The following is a 25,869-nucleotide window of genomic DNA, read 5'->3' as shown; positions in this document are numbered from 1 at the left end:
ATCCGTTGAGACGACACCGTATGAACTGTGGTTTAGCAAGAAACCAAAGTTGTCGTTTCTTAAAGTTTGGGGTTGCGATGCTTATATGAAAAAGTTTTCATCCTGATAAGCTCAAACCCAAATCGGAGAAGTGCATCTTCATAGGCTACCCAAAAGAAAAGTTGGGTACACCTTCTATCACAGATCCGAAGGCAAGACATTCGTTGCTAAGAATGGATCCTTTCTAGAGAAGGAGTTTCTCTCGAAAGAAGTGAGTGGGAGGAAAGTAGAACTTGATAAGATAATTGTACCTTCGCCCTTATTGGAAAGTAGTTCATCACAGAAATCTGTTTCTGTGACTACTACACCAATTAGTGAGGAAGCTAATTGTAACACCCCGGATGTAACTTTCCCAATTTGTACTCCAACTCTTGCTGTTTCCGGCGTTAAGTTATTTTATTTTCTCGGGTTCGGGTCTTTGTCTCCGTGTGTTATTATTGTTGTCATGCATCTCATATCATGTCATCATGTGCATTGCATTTGCATACGTGTTCGTCTCATGCATTCGAGCATTTTCCCCGTTGTCCATTTTGCATTTCGGTGCTTCGTTTTCCTCCGGTGGTAATTTCTAGCTTTGTTTCGTGTGTGGGGATTAAACATTTCCAGATTGGACCGAGACTTGCCAAGCGGCCTTGGTTTACTACCGGTAGACCGCCTGTCAAGTTTCGTATCATTTGGACTTCGTTTGATACTCCAACGGTTAACCAAGGGACCGGAAAGGCTTCGTGTGTGTTGCAGCCCAACACCCCTCCAATTTGGCCCAAAACCCACCTAAGCCTTCTCCATCATCTAGATCGTTCGATCACGATCGCGTGGCCGAAAACCGCACCTCATTTGGACTCTCCTAGCTCCCTCTATGCCTATATAAAGGCCTCTCCCCGAAAATCCCGGGTCTCCCCTCGTCCCTAACCCAAAAATCCCAGATCCGCCGCCGCCGGACACGTCCGGACGGCGCCAGACACGTCCAACCTGCCCCCGCCGCCGCCACGTGTCGCCTCCTCACTCGTCCACCGCCTCGCCCCACATCCCCGCCGGCCCGCTCGGCCCAGCCGAGGCCCCCGCGGCCCGAAGCCGTGCCGCCGCACAGCGCCCGACCCCGCCGCCGCCTCCTTCCGCCCCGGCGATAGGAGCCGCCGCGCGCCGCTCGACGCCAGCCGGCCGGAGCCGCGCCTCGCCGCCTGGAGCCGCGCCCCGCAGCCTTCCCTCGCCGCCTCGCCGCCCCGCGGCCGGGTCCGCCGCCCCGCCGCCCTGCCTCCTCTCCTCGCCGGCAAGCCGCCGACCTGCCTCCCCGACGAGCTCACCAGACTTGCCTCGGTCGGCGTGCGCCAGATTCAGATCCGAGCTAACCCTAGGTTGACTTCGTTTTTTTCCCCAAGTCCTCAAATCTCAGATCCATGTGCTCCTGTTCATCACGCTGTAACTCCTCATCTGTAACTCCGTTTTTGGCATATAGCATATCAAAATGTTCATCTCAGAGAGTACATCATTTCATTCCATTGCATCATTTTTATTTCAGTTCATCTTGATGCCCGAAATGCTGTTAGAAGAGGGCTACTTGAGAAAATTGTCAGATCTGCTACTCCATTTAGCTTTTTGTCATTTTTGCCATGATTATTGTGTGCATGATATGCCCCTGAGTTCTACATATGTTTTGTTGAGGGTTTTGTCATCTTTCCAGAGGTGCAACCCATGTATTTTTGTGATGTGTGTGGTGACTAGCACAAGCTTGCAAAGTGGTGCACTTGGTAATTCTGATTTCAGGGACTTAGCATTTCCACTAAGTCCTTGAGCTATTTATCTCATATGGCCATATGTTCATGTTGTTTCCTAGTGATCCGTGCCTCTTTTGAGGATGATCATTAAGGATGTTTTGTTAATATTGTAGTGCTCTATCCATCCATGTCTTTGTTTGCAATTATGGAGCACCCTATCTTGAGTCAATCGAGTTCTACTTTTTCTACTTTGTGAATCTGGGCAGATTGTCAACTTGTTTGCAATTTTGCCGATGATGTTGTAGTTGATCCGTGCATGCTATGCTATTGTTCTTGCCATGTCTAGCTTGAATTTTGTGTATTCTTGATGGGTGTATGCTTAGGTTGTCGTGACTTGCACCATAGTGAGTGCATCGAGCTTGTAAACATGCCTACTTGAGTTATGTTTCAGCATGTGTCAGTTTTCACTAAGTTTGTGATCTGATTATGTTTTTGCTATGTTCACATACTTGCAATTGTATTTTCTGATCCCTTTTGGCTCAAGGTCACTAAGGGACTTTTGTTAACCTCTTTGAGTAGCTACATGCCATGCTTTACTTTGCCATGTTCCTGTCCTTTAGCATGTAGTTTTGTTGCTCCGAAGAGAGCTACCTGATCTGAAATTCCAAACAAGTGTTAATTTCACTAAGTCTGAAATCTGTTTGCCATATGCATTTTTGCCATGCTTGTTTGAACCTGTTAATGGATGAATTGGCCGTAGCTCAGTGCTAGACTTTTGTTAATAATATTGTATGCATCCGTGCCATGTATTTTGTTGTCATGTGTGGGTGCTGTAGCTTGTTCATCTCATTGCATTTAGATGGCTACTTGCTGTAAATCGCAGACCGGTGTCATATTTGAATCGCTTGCCATTTCCAAACCGTAACTCCGATTCCGGCGTTCTTTATATCGTTTTCAAGCGATTTCATCTCATATTTCCAGTGGCCCACTTGGATTCCCAAGTTAAGGCCAGGTTCATGTATCCCTTGTCAAATCTTGCATATGCATCCCGCATCGCATCCCGCATAGCATATCATCTTTGCATCATATTGTTTGATCCTTGCACGTGGTTGATTGTGTCCTTGTTGCTTGTTTGTCTGGTTTGGGTAGAGCCGGGAGACGAGTTCGCTAATGAGGAGCCCGTTGAGTTTGCTTTCGAGGATCCAGTCAACTCTGACAACTGTGCAGGCAAGATGATCATACCCTCGAAATCACTACTATCTTTGCTATGCTAGATTGCTCGCTCTTTTGCTATGCCAATGCTATGATGCCTACCATTTGCTTTAAAGCCTCCCAAATTGCCATGTCAAACCTCTAACCCACCATGTCCTAGCAAACCGTTGATTGGCTATGTTACAGATTTGCTCAGCCCCTCTTATAGCGTTGCTAGTTGCAGGTGAAGATTGGAGGTCGTTCCTTGTTGGAACATTTATTTACTTGTTGGGATATCATTATATTGCCTTGTTATCTTAATGCATCTATATACTTGGTAAAGGGTGGAAGGCTCGGCCTCTCGCCTAGTGTTTTGTTCCACTCTTGCCGCCCTAGTTTCCATCATATCGGTGTTATGTTCCCATATTTTGCGTTCCTTACACAGTTGGGTTATAATGGGAACCCCTTGATAGTTCGCCTTGATTAAAGCTTTTCCAGCAATGCCCAACCTTGGTTTTACCATTTTCCACCTAGCCTCTTTTTCCCTTGGGTTTCCGGAGCCCGGGGGTCATCTTATTTTAAACCCCCCCCGGGCCAGTGCTCCTCTAAGTGTTGGTCCAACCTAGATCCCCTTGCAGCGCCACGTCGGGGAAACTTGAGGGCTGGTTTTAATTGTACGGATTTCTTATCCGATTGTTCCCTGAGAAAGAGATATGTGTAGCTCCTATCGGGATTTGTTGGCACATTCGGGCGGTGTTGCTGGTCTTGTTTTAACCTGTCGAAGTGTCTTGAATAACCGAGATACCGAGTCTGATCGGAACGTCTTGGGAGGAGGTCTATTCCTTCGTTGACCGTGAGAGCTTGTCATGGGCTAAGTTGGGACTCCCCTGCAGGGATTTGAACTTTCGAAAGCCGTGCCCGCGGTTATGGGCAGATGGGAATTTGTTAATGTCCGGTTGTAGATAACTTGAACCTTCATTAAAATGAATCAACTGAGTGTGTTACCGTGATGGCCTCTTCTCGGTGGAGTTCGGGAAGTGGACACGGTGTTGGAGTAATGTTTGCGCAGGTTACTCTCTAGTTTCTCGCTCGCGCTTTGCCTCCTCTTCTCGCTCTCTTTTGCGAATAAGTTAGCCACCATATTTGCTAGTCGCTTGCTGCAGCTCCACATATATTTACCTTGCCTTACCTATAAGCTTAAATAGTCTTGATCGTGAGGGTGCGAGATTGTTGAGTCCCTGTGGCTCACAGATTACTATTACACCAGATGCAGGGCCTGATGATTCCGCTCCAGGTGACGCGCTTGAGCTCAAGTGGGAGTTCGATGAGGACTCTCAATGTTACTATGTTTCCTTTCCTGATGATCAGTAGTGGTGCCCAGTTGGGGGTGATCGGGACCGTGTCGCATGTTGGGTTCTCTTTTATTTTGGCGCCGTAGCCGGGCCATGAGTGTTTGGATGATGTAATTTTATTTATGTACTTGATTGACGTGGCGAGTGTAAGCCAACTATGTTATCTTCCCTTTTATTATCATATTACATGGGATGTTGTGAAGATTGCCTAACTTGCCACATATGCCTTCAATGCGATTATGCCTCTAAGTTGTGCCTCGACACATGGGAGATATAGTCGCATCGAGGGTGTTACAAGTTGGTAATCAGAGCCTTCCCCGACTTTAGGAGCCCCATTGCTTGATCGTTTTTAGCAGCCGAGTTGTGTCTAGAAAAATGTTTTGAGTCATTTAGGATTTATATATCGGAGAGTTAGGAATTCTTTTTACTTCCCAGTCTCCTCATCGCTCTGGTAAGGCATCCTGACGTAGAGTTTTGACTCTTCTCTTCTCAAATTTCACTAAAAAAAAAATTAGGATCACGCGGGTATCTTGGAATCGTTCCGCTGGTTTTATGATGAGAACATTGTCTTGGTGCCTCCTGTCAGGGGTTTTGTGGAAGTGTCCCGAGGAGTTGAGCTCTGAGGTGTTGTCGTCATAATTTTATCGTTGCAGTTCTGGAATACCTGAGTTTAGTACGCCGACATTGAAAATCTCTTTTATGAAGTTCGTTGGTGAGATAACCTCGACGCCACCCAGTACTGGGGCGGGAGTTCGGGAGTATCGCCATAACTTGTATAATGGATGCTTTTCGAAGGTTGAGGTAGATGGTTTCCGAAGTTTTTCTTGGTTATGTGTTGAAGGATGGATACAGCTGGATGTAGTATTTGCTAGTTTGGGTGAGATATTATGCTTCCCCTGCATCCCCAACACCTGATTGCATAACCGGAAAGGTTCGGGAGTTTCATAGGTGGGAATTCTAGTAGCTCTAGTTCTTCTTCCACGGATATTAGTCTGAGATTGGGATTTCTTACCGATTATTCGTTCTTGATCCGTACCTTGTTGATTTATTTCTCTACCTAGATTCTACGTGGCTTCTCGATTTATGGATATGTGACCATTTCAAGAGGAATGCATTCGTTCATTTTGTTCGGATGTGAAGACAATATGTTGCAATTTTCACTCCGTTGGATTCAGCTTCAATATTTGTCTATCAATGTGCTAATGGATGCCAACCACTTCAGGATGGCTCCTCCAACGCGCATGACTCCGAATCCTGATCCACCACCACCTCCACCTCCTCCGGAGGCATGGCAAGATGTGATGGCCGCAACCAATGCAAACACACAGTTGATCATGCAAATTCTTCAAGAGCGCAATCAAGGCAACCAAGGGAACCAAGGCAACTATCAGAATCACTTTACTTCACTCAACCAGTTCCTTTCTAACGGGCCAAAGACTTTCAGCAATTGTGTTGAGGCAACCGATGCTGACGATTGGCTTGTGGATCTATGCAAGCATTTCGAGTGCAGTAACGTCAGGCCTGAGGACTTTGTTAAGTTCGCTTCCTTCCAACTCAAAGATCAAGCTGCAGAATGGTTCTAGCAGTACAAGGATTCCAGAGGTGGACATGTTATCACTTGGGAGGATTTCCGTCGAGATTTCCGAGCTCATCATATTCCCCAGAGCGTGGTTGAAAGCAAGCGTGAGGAATTCCGCAACCTGAAGCAAGGCTCTTTGTCTGTCTATGACTACAACAAGTTATTCCAGAAGCTCGCGCGCTTTGCCAAGTAGGACGTACCTGATGAGAAGAGCATGATATACCAGTTCAGGGGTGGTCTCAGAGAAGAAATTCAACTAGCTCTTGTTCTCTTCGAGCCCTTGAGATACGATGAGTTCTACAACATGGCATTGAAGCAAGAGGCTGCTCAGTTGAGGTGTGATGCTTCCAAGAAGTGAGTCAGAGATGTTACTCCTTCTTCCTCTACTCAAGTGGCCAAGCAACAAAAGTATTGGCTTCCTCCTCCTCCGTTCTGTCAGCCGTATCAGCAGAAGAGCAAAGGCGGCAGTGGATCTTCCCACCCACCCAACCCTGGCTTCCAGAACAAGACTTCGTCTCAAGCTCCAAGATCGAGTGCTCCGTACCACCGCCCGCTTTCAGAGGTCACGTGCAACAAGTGCCAATAGAAGGGTCACTATGCCAACAAGTGTTTCAACCAGAGGCGTCTTCCTCCTCCTCCTCCTGTCAGATCGGCAAGTACAGCTGTGGTCAAGCATAGCCCCAAGTACGCCAAGGTCAATATGGTGAATGCAGCTCAGGTAGAGGATTCTTCAGATGTCATCATGGGTAACCTTTCTGTTAACGATATTCCCGCAAGAGTTCTTTTTGACACTGGTGCATCGCATTGTTTCATCTCGAGACCTTTTGCATCTAAGAATGATTTTGTTACTCAAGTGTTGTCGAAACAGTTGGCTATTGTCTCTCCGGCCCGTCAAATGACATCTCGAGTATGCGTTCCGGATGTTACAATCACTTTGGGTGACTATAAGTTCTTGTCCTCTCCAAATGTTCTTGGTGACTCGGATATTGATCTTATTCTCGGAATGGATTGGCTTTCTAAGCACAAGGCTCAGCTTGATTGTGCAGCCAGGCAGATTCAATTGACTCATTCGTCTGAGGATGTTATTGTCTTTGCCGCTCGTGATGATACCATCCGTCTGTTTTCTCTCAATGAAAAGGGTGAACTGGATGCGATCTCGCAGATTCCACTCGTTTGCGAATATCAAGACGTCTTTCCAGAAGAGCTTCCAGGAATGCCTCTGCACCGGCCAGTTGAATTCGTTATTGATCTTGATCCTGGCACGGAATCTGTGTGCAAACGTCCTTACAAGCTCGGACCTGAAGAGCTGAAGGAGCTGAAGAAGCAACTCGATATTCAAGAGAAAATGGGTCTCATCCGGCCTAGTTCTTCTCCGTGGGGTTGTGGTGTTCTTTTTGTGAAGAAGAAGGATGGAACGGACCGACTTTGTGTTGATTACCGTCCATTGAACAAGAAGACCATCAAGAACAAATACCCACTTCCCAACGTCAACGAGCTGTTCGAACAACTCAAAGGTGCTCAAGTATTCTCCAAGCTTGATCTTCGTATGGGTTATCATCAGATTTGAATCCGTGAGCAAGATATTCCCAAGACGGCTTTCAGGACAAGCTATGGTTCATATGAATACACTGTCATGTCTTTTGGCCTCGTCAACGCTCCTCCGACGTTCTCTCGCATGATGAACTTCATCTTCAACGCCTACACCAATGACTTTGTTTTGGTCTATCTCGACGACATTCTGGTTTTCTCGAAGAACAAGGAAGATCATGCCAAGCACTTGCGTTTGGTTCTTGATAAGCTGAGGGAACATCAGTTCTACGCCAAGTTCTCCAAGTGTGAATTTTGGCTCGATGAGGTTCTTTATCTTGGTCATATCATCTCTGCCAAGGGCATTGCCGTGAATCCTGAGAAGGTGTCTGCAATTGTGAATTGGGAACCTCCTTAGAACGTGAAGCAACTCCGTAGCTTCCTCGGTCTCGCAAGCTACTGCCGAAGATTCGTTGAAAACTTTTCTAAGATCGCGAAGCCTCTCTCAAATCTTCTCCAGAAGCACGTCAAGTACGTTTGGTCTCCGGAGTGTGACATTGCTTTCAACACTTTGAAAGAGAAATTGATCACTGCTCCAGTTCTGACTCCGCCTGATGAATCCAAGCCGTATGAGGTCTTTTGTGATGCCTCTCTCCAAGGTCTTGGCGCAGTTTTGATGCAAGAGAAGAAAGTTGTTGCTTATACCTCTCGCCAGTTGAAGCCTAATGAGAAGAACTACCCCACTCATGATCTCGAGTTGGCGGCAGTTGTGCGTGCTCTTTTGACTTGGAGACATCTTCTATTGGGAAGAAAAGTGGACATTTTCACTGATCACAAGAGTCTCAAGTACATCTTCACTCAGCCTAATCTCAACCTCAGGCAAACTCGATGGGTCAAAATGATTCAAGAATATAATCCGAGTATCGAGTATACTCCAGGCAAGGCCAATGTGATTGCTGATGCATTGAGCAGAAAAGCTTACTGCAACAGTCTGATTCTCAAGCCTTATCAACCCAAGCTTTGTGAAGCTTTCCGCAAACTTAATCTGCAAATTGTTTCTCAAGGTTTCCTCGCCAACCTTCAAGTCTCTCCTACCTTGGAAGACCAGATTCGCCAAGCCCAGCTTCTTGATGCTATGGTGAAAAAGGTGAAGATTGGGATTGCCAAGTGTCAACCCAAGTACAAGTGCTACCGCCTTGATGACAAGGACACTCTTCTTCGAGGATCGTATTGTTGTACCCAAAGGTGACCTCCGTAAAGTGATCATGAACAAGGCTCACAATTCTCTCCTCTCCATCCACCCTAGGAGCACGAAGATGTATCAGGACCTTAAGCAAGCTTATTGGTGGACTCGAATGAAGCGCGAGATTGCTCAGTTCGTGAATGAGTGTGATGTCTGCAGAAGAGTGAAGGCAGAACACCAAAGGCCAGCGGGTCTCCTCCAACCTCTTGCCATTCCAGAATGGAAGTTTGACCACATTGAAATGGACTTCGTGACTGGGTTTCCAAAGTCCAAACGTGGCAATGATGCTATATTCGTTGTCATCGACAAACTCACCAAAGTGGCTCACTTTCTGCCTATCAAAGAGTCGATCACTGCAGCTCAATTGGCGGAACTCTATACCTCTTGAATTGTCTCTCTGCACGGAATTCCACAAGTGATCTCTTTAGACTGTGGCAGCATCTTTACCTCGAAGTTTTGGGATTCTTTTCAGAAGACCATGGGCACCAACATCCGCTTCAGCACAGCTTTCCATCCTCAAACTAGCGGTCAAGTCGAGCGTGTCAACCAGATTCTTGAAGATATGCTCAGGGCTTGTGTGATCTCCTTCGGCATGAAGTGGGAGGATTGTCTTCCTTATGCTGAATTCTCCTATAACAACAGTTTTCAAGCAAGTTCGAGCAAGGCCCCATTTGAAATTCTGTATGGCAGGAAGTGCCGTACCCCTCTCAACTGGTCTGAAACCGGTGAACATCAGCTTTTGGGAAATGACTTAATCACAGAGGCAGAGGAAATGTGCAAAGTCATTCGTGATAACCTCAAAGCAGCCCAATCCTGCCAGAAGAGCTACTATGATAGTAAGCACCGTGATCTGACTTTCGAGATCGGGGATCATGTTTACCTCCGCGTCTCTCCTATGAAAGGTACTCGTCGCTTCGGTATCAAAGGGAAGCTTGCCCCTAGATACGTGGGACCTTTCAAGATTGTTAGCAAGAGAGGCGATCTAGCCTATCAACTCGAGCTTCCTTCAAACTTTGCAAATGTTCATGACGTGTTCCATGTCTCTCAGCTTCGAAAGTGCTTCAAGACTCCTAACCGCACCGTCAACTTCGAGGACATTGAGCTCCAAGAAGATCTCTCTTATCGTCAGCACCCAGTTGCTATTCTTGAAGAGACTGAACGCAAGACTCGCAATAAGTCAATCAAATTCCTCAAAGTCAAGTGGTCACACCATTCTGACCGTGAAGCTACTTGGGAACGCGAGGATCACCTCCGTTCTGAGTACCCGGCGTTCTTTCAGTCCTAGATCTCGGGATGAGATCCTTTCGTAGTGGTGGAGTGTTGTAACACACCGGATGTAACTTTCCCAATTTGTACTCCAACTCTTGACGTTTCCGGCGTTAAGTTATTTTATTTTCTTGGGTTCGGGTCTTTGTCTCCGTGTGTTGTTGTTGTTGTTGTCATGTATCTCATATCATGTCACCATGTGCATTGCATTTGCATACGTGTTCGTCTCATGCATTCGAGCATTTTCCCCGTTGTCCGTTTTGCATTCCGGCGCTTCGTTTTCCTCCGGTGGTCATTTCTAGCTTTCTTTCGTGTGTGGGGATTAAAAATTTCCGGATTGGACCAAGACTTGCCAAGCGGCCTTGGTTTACTACCGGTAGACCGCCTGTCAAGTTTCGTGTCATTTGGACTCCGTTTGATACTCCAATGGTTAACCGAGGGACCGAAAAGGCCTCGTGTGTGTTACAGCCCAACACCCCTCCAATTTGGCCCAAAACCCACCTAAGCCTTCTCCATAATCTAGATCGTTTTATCATGATCGTGTGGCCGAAAACCACACCTCATTTGGACTCTCCTAGCTCCCTCTATGCCTATATAAAGGCCTCTCCCCGGAAATCCCGGGTCTCCCCTCGTCCCTAACCCAAAAATCCCAGATCCGCTGCCGCCGGACACGTCCGGACGGCGCCGGACACGTCCGACCTGCCCCCGCTGCCGCCACGTGTCGCCTCCTCACTCGTCCGCCGCCTTGCCCCACATCCCCGCCGGCCCGCTCGGCCCAGCCGGGGCCCACGCGGCCCAAGCCGCACCGCGCCCGACCCCGCCGCCGTGTTCGCCCCGCCGCCGCCGCCTCCTTCCGCCCTGGCGACCGGAGCCGCCGCGCGCCGCTCGACGCCGGCCGGCCGGAGCCGCGCCTCGCCGCCCGGAGCCGCGCCCCGCCGCCTTCCCTCGCCGCCTCGCCGCCCCGCGGCCGGGTCCGCCGCCCCGCGGCCGGGTCCGCCGCCCCGCCGCCCTGCCTCCTCTCCTCGCCGGCAAGCCGCCGACCTACCTCCCCGACGAGCTCGCCGGACTTGCCTCGGTTGGCGTGCGCCAGATTTAGATCCGAGCTAACCCTAGGTTGACTTCGTTTTTTCCCTAAGTCCTCAAATCTCAAATCCATGTGCTCTATTCATCATGCTGTAACTCCTCATCCGTAACTCCGTTTTTGGCATATAGCATATCAAAATGTTCATCTCAGAGAGTACATAATTTCATTCCATTGCATCATTTTCATTTGAGTTCATCTTGATGCCCGAAATGCTGTTAGAAGAGGGCTACTTGAGAAAATTGTCAGATATGCTACTCCATTTAGCTTTTTGTCATTTTTGCCATGATTATTGTGTGCATGATATGCCCCTGAGTTCTACATATGTTTTGTTGAGGGTTTTGTCATCTTTCCAGAGGTGCAACCCATGTATTTTTGTGATGTGTTTGGTGACTAGCACAATCTTGCAAAGTGGTGCACTTGGTAATTCTGATTTCAGGGACTTAGCATTTCCACTAAGTCCTTGAGCTGTTTATCTCATATGGCCATATGTTCATGTTGTTTCCTAGTGATCCGTGCCTCTTTTGAGGATGATCAGTAAGGATGTTTTGTTAATATTGTAGTGCTCTATCCATCCATGTGTTTTTTTGCAATTATGGAGCACCTTAGCTTGAGTCAATCGAGCTCTACTTTTGCTACTTTGTGAATCTGGGCAGATTGTCAACTTGTTTGCAATTTTGCCGATGATGTTGTAGTTGATCCGTGCATGCTATGCTATTGTTCTTAGCATGTCTAGCTTGAATTTTTTGTATTCTTGATGGGTGTATGCTTAGATTGTCGTGACTTGCACCGTAGTGAGTGCATCGAGCTCGTAAACATGCCTACTTGAGTTATGTTTCAGCATGTGTCAGTTTTCACTAAGTCTGTGATCTGATTATGTTTTTGCTATGTTCACATGCTTGCAATTGTATTTTCTGATCCCTTTTGGCTCAAGGTCACTAAGGGACTTTTGTTAAGCTCTTTGAGTAGCTTCATGCCATGCTTTACTTTGCCATGTTCAGATCCTTTAGCATGTAGTTTTGTTGCTCCGAAGAAAGCTACCTGATTTGAAATTCCAGACAAGTGTTGATTTCACTAAGTCTGAAATCTGTTTGCCATACGCATTTTTGCCATTCTTGTTTGAACCTGTTAATGGATGAATTGGCCGTAGCTCAGTGCTAGACTTTTGTTAAGCATCTTGTATGCATCCCTGCCATGTATTTTGTTGTCATGTTTGGGTGCTGTAGCTTGTTCATTTCATTGCATTTAGATGGCTACTTGCTGTAAATCGCACACCGGTGTCATATTTGAATCGCTTGCCATTTCCAAACTGTAACTCCGATTCCGGCATTCTTTATATCGTTTTCAAGCGATTTCATCTCATCTTTCCAGTGGCCCATGTGGATTCCTAAGTTGAGGCCAGGTTCATGCATCCCTTGTCAAATCTTGCATATGCATCCCGCATAGCATATCATCTTTGCATCATATTGTTGATCCTTGCACGTGGTTGATTGTGTCCTTGTTGCTTGTTTGTCTTGTTTGGGTAGAGCCGGGAGACGAGTTCGCTAACGAGGAGCCCATTGAGTTTGCTTTCGAGGATCCAGTCAACTCTGACAACTGTGCAGGCAAGATGATCATACCCTCGAAATCACTATTATCTTTGCTATGCTAGATTGCTCGCTCTTTTGCTATGCCAATGCTACGATGCCTACCATTTGCTTTCAAGCCTCCCAAATTTCCATTTCAAACCTCTAACCCACCATGTCCTAGCAACCCGTTGATTGGCTATGTTACAGCTTTGCTCAGCCCCTCTTATAGCGTTGCTAGTTGCAGGTGAAGATTGGAGGCCGTTCCTTGTTGGAACATTTATTTACTTGTTGGGATATCATTATATTGCCTTGTTAACTTAATGCATCTATATACTTGGTAAAGGGTGGAAGGCTCGGCCTCTCGCCTAGTGTTTTGTTCCACTCTTGCCGCCCTAGTTTCCGTCATATCGGTGTTATGTTCCCGGATTTTGCGTTCCTTACGCGGTTGGGTTATAATGGGAACCCCTTGTTAGTTCGCCTTGATTAAAGCTTTTCCAGCAATGCCCAACCTTGGTTTTACCATTTTCCACCTAGCCTCTTTTTCCCTTGGGTTTCCGGAGCCCGAGGGTCATCTTATTTTAAACCCCCCCCCCCGGGCCAGTGCTCCTCTGAGTGTTGGTCCAACCTAGAGCCCCTTGCAGTGCCACCTCGGGGAAACTTGAGGGCTGGTTTTAGTTGTACGGATTGCTTATCCGATTGTGCCCTGAGAAAGAGATATGTGCAGCTCCTATCGGGATTTGTCAGCATATTCGGGCGGTGTTGCTGGTCTTGTTTTAACCTGTCGAAGTGTCTTGAATAACCGAGATACCGAGTGTAATCGGAACGTCTTGGGAGGAGGTCTATTCCTTCGTTGACCGTGAGAGCTTGTCATGGGCTAAGTTGGGACTCCCCTGCAGGGATTTGAACTTTCGAAAGCCGTGCCCGCGGTTATGGGCAGATGGGAATTTGTTAATGTCCGGTTGTAGATAACTTGAACCTTAACTTAATTAAAATGAATCAACTGAGTGTGTTACCGTGATGGCCTCTTCTTGGCGGACACGGTGTTGGAGTAATGTTTGCGCAGGTTACTCTCTAGTTTCTCGCTCGCGCTTTGCCTCCTCTTCTCGCTCTCTTTTGCGAATAAGTTAGCCACCATATTTGCTAGTCGCTTGCTGCAGCTCCACATATATTTACCTTGCCTTACCTATAAGCTTAAATAGTCTTGATCGCGAGGGTGCGAGATTGCTGAGTCCCTGTGGCTCACAGATTACTATTACACCAGATGCAGGGCCTGATGATTCCGCTCTAGGTGACGCACTTGAGCTCAAGTGGGAGTTCAACGAGGACTCTCAATGTTACTATGTTTCCTTTCCTGATGATCAGTAGTGGTGCCCAGTTGGGGGTGATCGGGACCGTGTCACATGTTGGGTTCTCTTTTATTTTGGCGTCGTAGTCGGGCCATGAGTGTTTGGATGATGTAATGTTATTTATGTACTTGATTGACGTGGCGAGTGTAAGCCAACTATGTTACCTTCCCTTTTATTATCATATTACATGGGATGTTGTGAAGATTGCCTAACTTGCGACATATGCCTTCAATGCGATTATGCCTCTAAGTCATGCCTCGACACGTGGGAGATATAGTCGCATCGAGGGTGTTACACTAATGATGATGATCATGTAACTTCAGATCAAGTTACTACCGAATCTCGTAGGTAAACCAGAGTGAGATCCGCACCAGAGTGGTACGGTAATCCTGTTCTGGAGGTCATGTTATTTGACCATGATGAACCTATGAACTATGAGGAAGCGATGATGAGCCCAGATTACGCAAAATGGTTTGATGCCATGAAATCTGAGATAGGATCCATGTATGAGAACAAAGTATGGACTTTGGTTGACTTGCCCGATGATCGGCAAGCCATTGAGATTAAATGGATCTTCAAGAGGAAGACAGACGCTGATAGTAGTGTTACTATCTACAAAGCTAGACTTGTCAAAAAGGTTTTTGACAAAGTTCAAGGTGTTGACTATGATGAGATTTTCTCACTCGTATCGATGCTTAAAGTCTGTCCGAATCATGTTAGCAATTGCCACATTTTATGAAATCTGGCAAATGGATAACAAAACTGCAATTCTTAATGGATTTCTTAAAGAAGAGTTGTATATGATGCAACCAGAAGGTTTTGCCAATCCGAAAAGTGATAACAAAATGTGCAAGCTCCAGCGATCCATCTATGGACTGGTGCAAGCATCTCGGAGTTGGAATATACGCTTTGATGAGTTGATCAAAGCATATAGTTTTATACAGACTTGCGGTGAACCCTGTATTTACAAGAAAGTGAGTGGGAGCACTACAACATTTCTGATAAGTATATGTGAATGACATACTGTTGATTGGAAATAATGTAGAATTATTCTGCAAAGCATAAAGGAGTGTTTGAAAGGAGTTTTTCAAAGAAAGACCTCAGAGAAGCTGCTTACATATTGAGCATCAAGATCTATAGAGATAGATCAAGACGCTTGATAAGTTTTTCAATGAGTACATACCTTGACAAGATTTTGAAGTAGTTCAAAATGGAACAGTGTTTCCTGTGTTGCAAGGTGTAAAATTGAGTAAGACTCAAAGCCTGACCACGGCAGAAGATAGAAAGAGAATGAAAGTCATTCCCTATGCCTTGGCCATATGTTCTATAAAGTATGCCATGTTGTGTACCAGATCTATTGTATACCCTACACTGATTTTGGCAAGGGAGTACAATAGTGATCTAGGAGTAGATCACTGAACAATGGTCAAAATTATCCTTAGTGGAATAAGGATATGTTTCTCGATTATGGAGGTGACAAAAGGTTCGTCGTAAAGGGTTACGTCGATGCAAGTTTTTGACACTGATCCAGATGACTCTAAGTCTCAATCTGGATACATATTGAAAGTGGGAGCTATCAGCTAGAGTAGCTCCGTGCAAAGAATTGTAGACATAGAATTTGTAAAATACTTATGGATCTGAATGTGCAGACCCGTTGACTAAAATTATCTCACAAGCAAAACATGATCGCACCTTGGTACTCTTTGGGTGTTAATCACATATCAATGTGAACTAGATTATTGACTCTAGTAAACCCTTTGGGTGTTGGTCACATGACGATGTGAACTATGGGTGTTAATCACATGGTGATGTGAACTATTGGTGTTAAATCACATGGCGATGTGAACTAGATTATTGACTCTAGTGCAAGTGGGAGACTGAAGGAAATATGCCCTAGAGGCAATAATAAAGTTATTATTTATTTCCTTACATCATGATAAATGTTTATTATTCATGATATAATTGTATTAACCGGAAACATGATACATGTGTGAATACATAGACAAACAGAGTGTCACTAGTATGCCTCTACTTGACTAGCTTGTTGATCAAAGATGGTTATGTTTCCTAACCATAGACATGTGTTGTCATTTGATTAACAGGATCACATCATTAGGAGAATGATGTGATTGACTTAACCCATTCCGTTAGCTTAGCACTTGATCGTTTAGTATGTTGTTATTTGCTTTCTTCATGACTTATACATGTTCCTATGACTATGAGATTATGCAACTCCCGTTTACTGGAGGAACACTTTGTGTGCTACCAAACGTCACAACATAATTGGGTGATTATAAAGGAGCTCTACAGGTGTCTCCAAAGGTACATGTTGGGTTGGCGTATTTCGAGATTAGGATTTGTCACTCGATTGTCGGAGAGGTATCTCTGGGCCCTCTCAGTAATGCACATCACTTAAGCCTTGCAAGCATTGCAACTAATGAGTTAGTTGCGAGAAGATGTATTACGAAACGAGTAAAGAGACTTGCCGGTAACGAGATTGAACTAGGTATTGAGATACGGACGATCGAATCTCGGGCAAGTAACATACCGATGACAAAGGGAACAATGTATGTTGTTATGCGGTCTGACCGACAAAAATCTTCGTAGAATATGTAGGAGCCAATATGAGCATCCAGTTCCGCTATTGGTTATTGACCGGAGACGTGTCTCGGTCATGTCTACATTGTTCTCGAACCCGTAGGGTCTGCACGCTTAAGGTTTCGATGACAGTTATATTATGAGTTTATGAGTTTTGATGTACCGAAGTTAGTTCGGAGTCCCGGATGTGATCACGGACATAACGAGGAGTCTCTAAATGGTTGAGACATAAAGATTGATATATTGGACGCCTATATTCGGACACCGGAAGTGTTCCGGGTGATTTCGGAGAAAGCCGGAGAGCCGGAGGGTTACCGGAACCCTACCGGGAGAAGTGATGGGCCATATGGGCCTTAGTGGAGAGAGAGCAAGGGTGGGCCGTGCGCCTCCTCCCCCCTGGTCCGAATTGGACTAGGAGAGGGGGGCGGCGCCCCCCTTTCCTTCTCCCTCCCCACTTCCTTCCCCCTCCTCGTAGGAGTCCTACTCCTACTAGGAGGAGGACTCCTCCTTGGCGCGCCATAGGGCCGGCCGGCCTCCTCCCCTTGCTCCTTTATATACGGGGGCAGGGGGCACCCCTAGAAACAAGTTGATCCACGTGATCATATTCTTAGCCGTGTGCGGTGCCCCCTTCCACCATAATCCTCGATAATATTGTAGCGGTGCTTAGGTGAAGCCCTGCGACGGTAGTACATCAAGATCGTCACCACGCCGTCGTGCTGACAGAACTCTTCCCCGACACTTTGCTGGATCGAAGTCCGGGGAACGTCATCGAGCTGAACGTGTGCTAAAACTCGGAGGTGCCGTAGTTTCGGTGCTTGATCGGTCGGGCCGAGAAGACGTACGACTACATCAACCGCATTGTGCTAACGCTTCCGCTGTCGGTCTACAAGGGTACGTAGATCACACTCTCCCCTCTCGTTGCTATGCATCACCATGATCTTGCCTGTGCGTAGGAATTTTTTTGAAATTACTACGTTTCCCAACATAGATCTCTAAGAACATCGAGGAGAACTTTGTCTTGAGAATGAAAGAGAGAGAAGAAGCCATCTAGCTAATAATTATGGACCCGAAGGTCTGTGGTAAAGTACTCACACTTCATAGGAGAGGCTATGTTGTTGATGTAGAAGCCCTCGGTGATCGATTCCACCTCCAGCAGATCGCCGGAAAAGGTCCCGGGATGGGATCTCATGGGTATAGAAGGTTGCGGCGGTGGAAAAGTGGTTTCGTGGCTCCCTCGGATGTTTCTAGGGTATAAGAGTATATATAGGCGAAAGAAGAATGTCGGTGGAGCTACAAGGGGCCCACGAGGGTGGGGGCGCACCTACCCCCTGGGCGCGCCCTCCTGCCTGTTGGCCGCCTCATGGCTTTTCAGACTTCGACTCCGGGTCTTCTGGATTGCTTTTGGTCCAAGAAAGATTATTGCGAAGCTCTAAAATAGGCAAAAAATGGCACCAGGCCTCTAGTTAATAGGTTAGTCCCAAAAATAGCATAAAATACCATATTAAAGCCCATTAAACATCCAAAATAGATAATATAATAGCATGGAACAATCAAAAATTATAGATACGTTGGAGACGTATCAGGCCTTTAGCAGGCAGAAAGAGAAACCGGGCTGGTATTGGACCATGAAGAGCACGGGTCGTTAAAAGGCAAAAACTCAAGTCCAACTGCAAATGGCCCTACTCATTTATGGGCCGTCAATAGGCTGAAAGACACATTGGGCCTGAAATTGGCCCAACACTTAAATGGGTCGCTAAAAGGCCGAAAGACGTACATCCTGAAAATTTGCCCATCCCTTGAATAGGTCGTTAACAGGCCGAAACCACACTGGGCCGATATTGAGCCCAAATATATAGCAGGCTGTTAACGGGCTCGAATTGATGATGGGCTGCAATGGTGTCAAATCGTTAATGGGCCATTGACGGGCCAAATTGGCACATCTCATTTGGGTCGTGGGCTTAAATGGACATGACACAAGTAAGCCTCATATGGGCCGGCCTGCTAATTTTTACTAGGCCGGCCTTTTTGACCGGAATGGGCCACTGTTGGGCCTTGCCACGTGTCGACGTATCATAGGCGCCTCCCATACTATGAGTCAATGATATCTATCCCAACACTGAGCCGACACGTGGACCCTCTGACGAATGAGAATTTTACACGTGGAAAATCCCCATTGGTCAGGGCTGTTAAGGGTTATCGGATCCAAACCAGAACCTGATAGCTTAACGGCGACCCATTACGGTGGATGCCATGTGTCGGTTACCCTTGACAAAAGCAATTATATGACGCGTGATTTATCGTCATGGAAGTGGATACTTCCGTGATGATAATTTTGGTAATGTCATGCAACACTTCTACGACAACACAGGTATGACTATCTTGATTCTGTCATAAAACCGTCATGGATGTACATGCATGACAGAAAACGTGACCTACTGTGACAAACACGTATCATCACGGAAGTGTATTTTCTTGTAGTGCATAGGAAGGCAAATCAAACATAACTTCAAGATTTTCAACACATAGAGAGGAAACTTGATATTGTTGAAATATGTAGAAGCATATATTCCTCTCTCATAATAATTGTAGAAGCATCATGAATGAATTCAACAATATAACTATCACATAAAGGATTCTTTTCATGATCCATAAGTGTAGAAATTTTAGTACTCTCCACATAAGCAAATTCCATCTCATTCATAACAGTCGGAGCAAACTCAACGAAATAACTATCATGCGATACTTGATTTGCACAATCATAATGAGAATAAAAAATATGATGACAAGTTCCATGGCTATCATTATTATTTATATCATAAGTGTCATCACAATAATCATCATAGATATCAACTTTGTTCTCATAATAATTGATTGAAACCTCTTGCGAAATAGTGAATTCATCATTAAATAAAGTCATGACCTCTCCAAATCCACTTTCATCAATATAATCATCATAAATAGGAGGCATGCAATCATCATAATAAATTTTCTCATCAAAACTTGGGGAACTAAAAATATCATCTTCATCAAACATAGCATCCCCAAGCTTATGCCTTTGCATATCGTTAGCATTATGGATATTCAAAGAGTTCATACCAATAACATTGCAAGCATGCTCATCATTCAAAGATTTTTTTGTCAGACATTTTATAGAATTCTTCTTCTATCTATTGAGCACAATTTTCCTTTCCATCATTTTCACGAAAGACATTATAAAGACGAATAATATGAGGCCACCTCAATTCCATTTTTAGTTTTCTTTTATAAACCAAACTAGTGATAAAACAAGAAACTAAAATATTCAATTGCAAGATTTAAAGATATACCTTCAAGCACTCACCTCCCCGGCAACGGCGCTAGAAAAGAGCTTGATGTCTACTACACAACTTGTTCTTGTAGACTCGTGTTGGGCCTCCAAGCATGGAGATTTGTAGGAGAGTACCAAATTTCCCTCAAGTGGATGACCTAAGGTTTATCAATCCGTGGGAGGCGTAGGATGAAGATGGTCTCTCTCAAACAACTGGGGAACCAAATAACAAAGAGTCTCTTGTGTCCCCAACACACCAAATACAATGGTAAATTGTATAGGTGCACTAGTTCGGCGAAGAGATGGTGATAGAAGTGTAGTAATGATAGTAGACATTGACTTTTTGTAATAGGAACAATAAAAAATTGCATAAACGGTATTGCAATGCTTGAAAATGAGGCCTAGGGTCCATACTTTCTCTAGTGCAATATCTCAACAATGATAATATAATTGGGTCATATAGCCATCCCTCAACGTGCGACGAAGAATCACTCCAAAGTTCATATCTAGCGGAGAACATAAGAAGAAATTGTTTGTAGGGTACGAAACCACCTCAAAGTTATCCTTTTTGATCGATCTGTCCAAGAGTTTGTACTAAAATAACACATCTTATCCTTTTCGATCGATCTATCTAAGAGTTGTACTAAAATAACACCATATGATACCCATCAACCAACTCTAATGTCGCCTAGATACTCCAATGCCACCACGAGTATCCGTGAGTTGATTATACAATATGCATCAAACATTTTCAGATTCATAATACTCAATCCAACACAAAGAACCTCAAAGAGTGCCCCAAGATTTCTACCGGAGAAACAAAGACGAGAACGTGGATCAACCCCTATTCATAGATTAATTACCCCAATGTCCCCTCGAGAATCAGCGAGTTCAATGACAAAACACATATCAAGTGAATGAATATGATACCCCATTATCACCACGGGTATTCATAGCAAGACATACATCAAGTGCCCTTAAATCCATAAAAGTATTCAATCCGATAAAAACGAAATCTCAAAGGGAAAACTCAATTCATCACAACAAGATAGAGAGGGGAAAACACCATATGATCCAACTGTATTAACAAAGCTCGCAATACATCAAGATCATGCCAACTCAAGAACACAAGAGAGAGAGAGAGAGATTAAACACATAGCTACTGGTACAAACCCTCAGCCCGAGGGTGGACTACTCCCTCCTCATTGATGACCCACAAGTATAGGGGATCTATTGTAGTCCTTTCGATAAGTAAGAGTGTCGAACCCAACGAGGAGCAGAAGGAAATGATAAGCGGTTTCCAGCAAGGTATTCTCTGCAAGTACTGAAATAAGTGGTAACAGATAGTTTTGTGATAGGATAATTTGTAACGAGCAACAAGTAACAAAAGTAAATAAAGTGCAGCAAGGTGGCCCAATCCTTTTTGTAGCATAGGACAAGCCTGGACAAACTCTTATATAGAGAAAAGTGCTCCCGAGGACACATGGGAATATCGTCAAGCTAGTCTTCATCACGATCACATAACACCACTAGAGGAGAGACAACATACATCTCATCAAAATATCGAACGAATACCAAATTCACATGACTACTAATAGCAAGACTTCTCCCATGTCCTCAGGAACAAACGTAACTACTCACAAAGCATATTCATGTTCATAATCAGAGGGGTATTAATATGCATATAGGATCTGAACATATGATCTTCCACTAATTAAACCAACTAGCATCAACTACAAGGAGTAATTAAAACTACTAGCAATCCATAGGTACCAATCCCAGACTTGGAGACAAAAATTGGATACAAGAGATGAACTAGGGTTTTGAGAGGAGATGGTGCTGGTGAAGATGTTGATGGAGATTGCCCTCTCCCGATGAGAGGAGCGTTGGTGATGACGATGGCGATGATTTCCCCCTCCTGGAGGGAAGTTTCCCCGGCAAAACAGCTCCGCCAGAGCCCTAGATTGGTTCTGCCAAGGTTCCGCCTCGTGGCGGCGGAGTTTCGTCCGAGAAGATGGCTTATGATTTTTTCCTCATCGAAAGACTTCATATAGCAGAAGATGAGCATCGGAGGGCCACTAGGGGGGCCACGAGGTAGGGGCGCGCTCCCACCCTCGTGGGCAGGGTGTGGCCCCCCTGGTGAAATTCTTGCGCTCAGTATTTTTTATATATTCTGAAATTGACTTCTGTGAAGTTTCAGGACTTTTGGAGCTGTGCAGAATAGGTCTCTAATATTTGCTCCTTTTCCATCCGAGAATCCCAGCTGCCGGCATTCTCCCTCTTTATGTAAACCTTGTAAAATAAGAGAGAATAGGCATAAGTATTGTGACATAATGTGTAATAACAGCCCATAATGCAATAAATATCGATATAAAAGCATGATGCAAAATGGACGTATCAACTCCCCCAAGCTTAGACCTCGCTTGTCCTCAAGCGAAAGCCGAAATCGAAAAATATGTCCACATGTTTAGAGATAGAGGTGTCGATAAAAGTAAAATACAGACATGAGGGCATCATGATCATTCTTAGAACAGCAACTTACATAATTCTTGTCATATGATTTCTTATGCTAGAGTAATAATTCAATCACAATTTCAAGTATGAATCGTAAACTTCATTGAAACTAACAAACTATAATCTCAGTCATTGGAGCAATTGCAATTTATCATAACATAGGAAAGAGTCAATATATAAGAGCTTTTTAGCAAGTCCACATACTCAACTATCATATAGTCTTTCACAATTGCTGACACTCATGCAATACTTATGGGTTTGGAGTTTTAATCGGACACAGAGAAAGATAGGGGCTTATAGTTTTGCCTCCCAATGTTTTACCTCAAGGGTAATGTCAACAATAATAGTTCATGAAAACTCACATCTAATTAGCCATATATACCAGGATCTTTCCAACATACTGGGCTTGCCAAAGGATAAAATGTAAAAAGGAAGGGTGAAGATCACCATGACTCTTATGCAAGGTAGGAGATAAAAGTAAAAGATAGGCCCTTCGCAGAGGGAAGCAGAGGTTGTCATGCGCTTTTATGGTTGGATGCAAAAAATCTTAATGCGAAAGAACGTCACTTTATATTGCCACTTGTGATATGGACCTTTATTATTCAGTTTGTCGCTTTTATTTCTTCCATATCACACGATCATATAAAGTTTATTTTCTCCCACACTAATAAGTCAGACATATTTAGAGAGCAATTTTTATTGCTTGCACCAATGACAACTTACTTGGAGGGTCTTACTCAATCCATAGGTAGGTATGGTGGACTCTCATGGAAAAACTAGTTTAAGGGTATTTGGAAGCACAAGTAGTATCTCTACTTGGTGCGATGAATTTGGCTAGCATGAGGGTGAAAGGAAAGTTCAACCATGTTGGATGATCCATGACAATATAATTTATCTCAGATGTAAGAAATAAAAACCCATTACGTTGTCTTCCTTGTCCAACGTCAACTCTTTAGCATGTCATATTTTAATGAGTGCCCACAATCATAAAAGATGTCTGAGATAGTATATTTATATGTGAAGACCTCTCTTTCTTTATTACTTCCTATTAATTGCAATGATGACCAAAACTATGTTTGTCAACTCTCAACAACTTTTATTCATCATACTTTTTCTATGTGAGCTCATTACTCTCCATAAGATCCATACGATCCCTTTGTTTCTTTTTATTTCTTTCTCTTTTCTTTTATTCACTTAGGATCATGGCAAAATAATCAAGCCCTTGACTCAACACTACTCTTTATTATATATAGCTCACGGACTCGATTACATAGAGGGATCATAAAGCAAAACTCACAACTAGATCATACTAACAACTTTTATTCTACTAGATGAAGATATTACCAAAAGGATCAAACTTAAGAAAAATGGTAAAGATGATAAAAGTGATGGTGATACGATACCGGGGCACTCCCCCAAGCTTGCAGTTGCCAAGGGGAGTGCCCATACCCATGTGATTATGCCTCCTTTGTTGGTGAAGAAGGTGGAGTTATTGATGATGGATAGTCTCACATCGAGCGTAGGAGGTCTTGTAACTTGCGGATAATGCCTTTGAGTGCGATGATATGCTCCTTCAACAAAATATTTTCATGTGTGAGATACTTATTTTGTATTCGAGCTAACTCAATCATCTTGAAAGCTTCGATCTCAGTTGGGGTAAGAAGATTGTGATCAAGTTGAACGATGTCTTCTATTGCCGGAACTTGGTCCTCCATGGCCTTCTTGATCCCTTCCTCCTTGTTGATCTCCATGGGTTCTTCTCTCTTCAGCTCTATCTTCATTAGCCAAACATCGTTGCCCTCATGGTTGGAGGAGGAGGGAGACGACATCGTGCCTGGCCTTGACAACCCTGACAGAAAACAGCTCGAAACAAAGATAAGAGATATTTGCGTGATACGGAGGTCAAAACCTCCGGGAGATTATATAATAAATTTTTACCGACCAAAATATGTGTCGTGTACGAAAACGGAGTCCGGAAAGCGCACGAGGTGCCCACGAGGTAGGGGGCGCCCAGGGGGGTAGGGCGCGCCCTCCACCCTCATGGAGCCCTCGTCTCCTACCGGGACTGCTTCTTATTTTTGTATTTTTCTAAACATTCCAAAATGGAGAAATATTGCCTTAAAAACTGTTTTGGAGTCGGTTTACTTACCATACCACATACCTATTCCTTTTCGGAGTCTGAAACGTTCCGGAAAGTGTCCCTTATGTATTCCTCCGGGATTACGGTTTCAATAACATTGGTTTCAACATTTATGGGATTACCTGAGATATAATCTTTGATTCTTTGACCGTTCACCACCTTCAGATTTGTGCCTTCGAAGTTGTTGATTTTTATGGCACCGGAACGATAGACCTCCTCGATAACGTAAGGACCTTCCCATTTAGAGAGAAGTTTTCCTGCAAAAAATCTTAAATGAGAGTTGTATAGCAATACATAATCATCTACATTAAAATCACGCTTTTGTATCCTTTTATCATGCCATCTTTTAACTTTTTCTTTAAATAATTTGGCATTCTCATAGGCTTGGGTTCTCCATTCATCAAGTGAGCTAATGTCAAATAACCTCTTTTCACCGGCAAGTTTGAAATCATAATTGAGCTCTTTAATTGCCTAATATGCCTTGTGTTCTAGTTCGAGAGGTAAGTGACATGCTTTTCCATAAACCATTTTATATGGAGACATACCCATAGGATTTTTATATGCAGTTCTATAGGCCCATAATGCATCATCAAGTTTCTTGGACCAATTCTTTCTAGATCTATTAACAGTCTTTTGCAAAATTAATTTGAGCTCTCTATTACTCAATACTACTTGACCACTAGACTGAGGGTGATAAGGAGATGCAATTCTATGATTAACATCATACTTAGCAAGCTGTAACATCCCAAATTTTCAATTTGGAATGTTATACATAGATCATTCATGCATATCATATTTTATTGCATTTTCATTTCGCAATCCTCAAAATCCTAAGCAACTCAAGGACCCTCGGAGAGAGTTGGGGATTTCCCGGTTTTCATATTTGATTTTTATCAAATATTGAAACAAGGATTTTGGTTTTAATCATTTTTCTCTTTGAAAAATATTTCATATTAAATAAGAGGAGATAATATGACTTCTCCAAAATAATTGAAATATTGGAGGAAAAATATTAAAATCAAAAATTTGATTTTATTTGGATTTATTGCAATTTTATTTGCATTAGAAAAATTACACGTTTTCATAATTGCATTTTAGGCCAAGAAAATGTTCATCTCGTTCTAAATATTTTATTTAGACGGTGAAAATTTGTTTTGCCATTTTTAGATTTTTATTTTATTTTCTAGGATTTATTTTCTGTTCGGCGGAATTATTTAAAAAAAACTTCCAGCGCCGACTGGGCCAAGGCCCACCCGAGCCGACCCGTCTTCCCCGCGCCGCCGTCACCCGCCAGGAGGTCGCGTGCGCCGCCGCCGCCGACTCGGACCGGAGTCCGAGCCGGACTCCTCCTCCCCGCCGCCTTGCCCCCTCCTCCAAGCCACCGCTCCCCCTCCTTAAATACCCCG

This window comes from Triticum dicoccoides, chromosome 2A (assembly GCF_002162155.2).
Source record: "Triticum dicoccoides isolate Atlit2015 ecotype Zavitan chromosome 2A, WEW_v2.0, whole genome shotgun sequence".
In the NCBI taxonomy this organism is placed as follows: Eukaryota; Viridiplantae; Streptophyta; class Magnoliopsida; order Poales; family Poaceae; genus Triticum; species Triticum dicoccoides.
Note: the sequence above shows the minus strand (reverse complement) of the source record.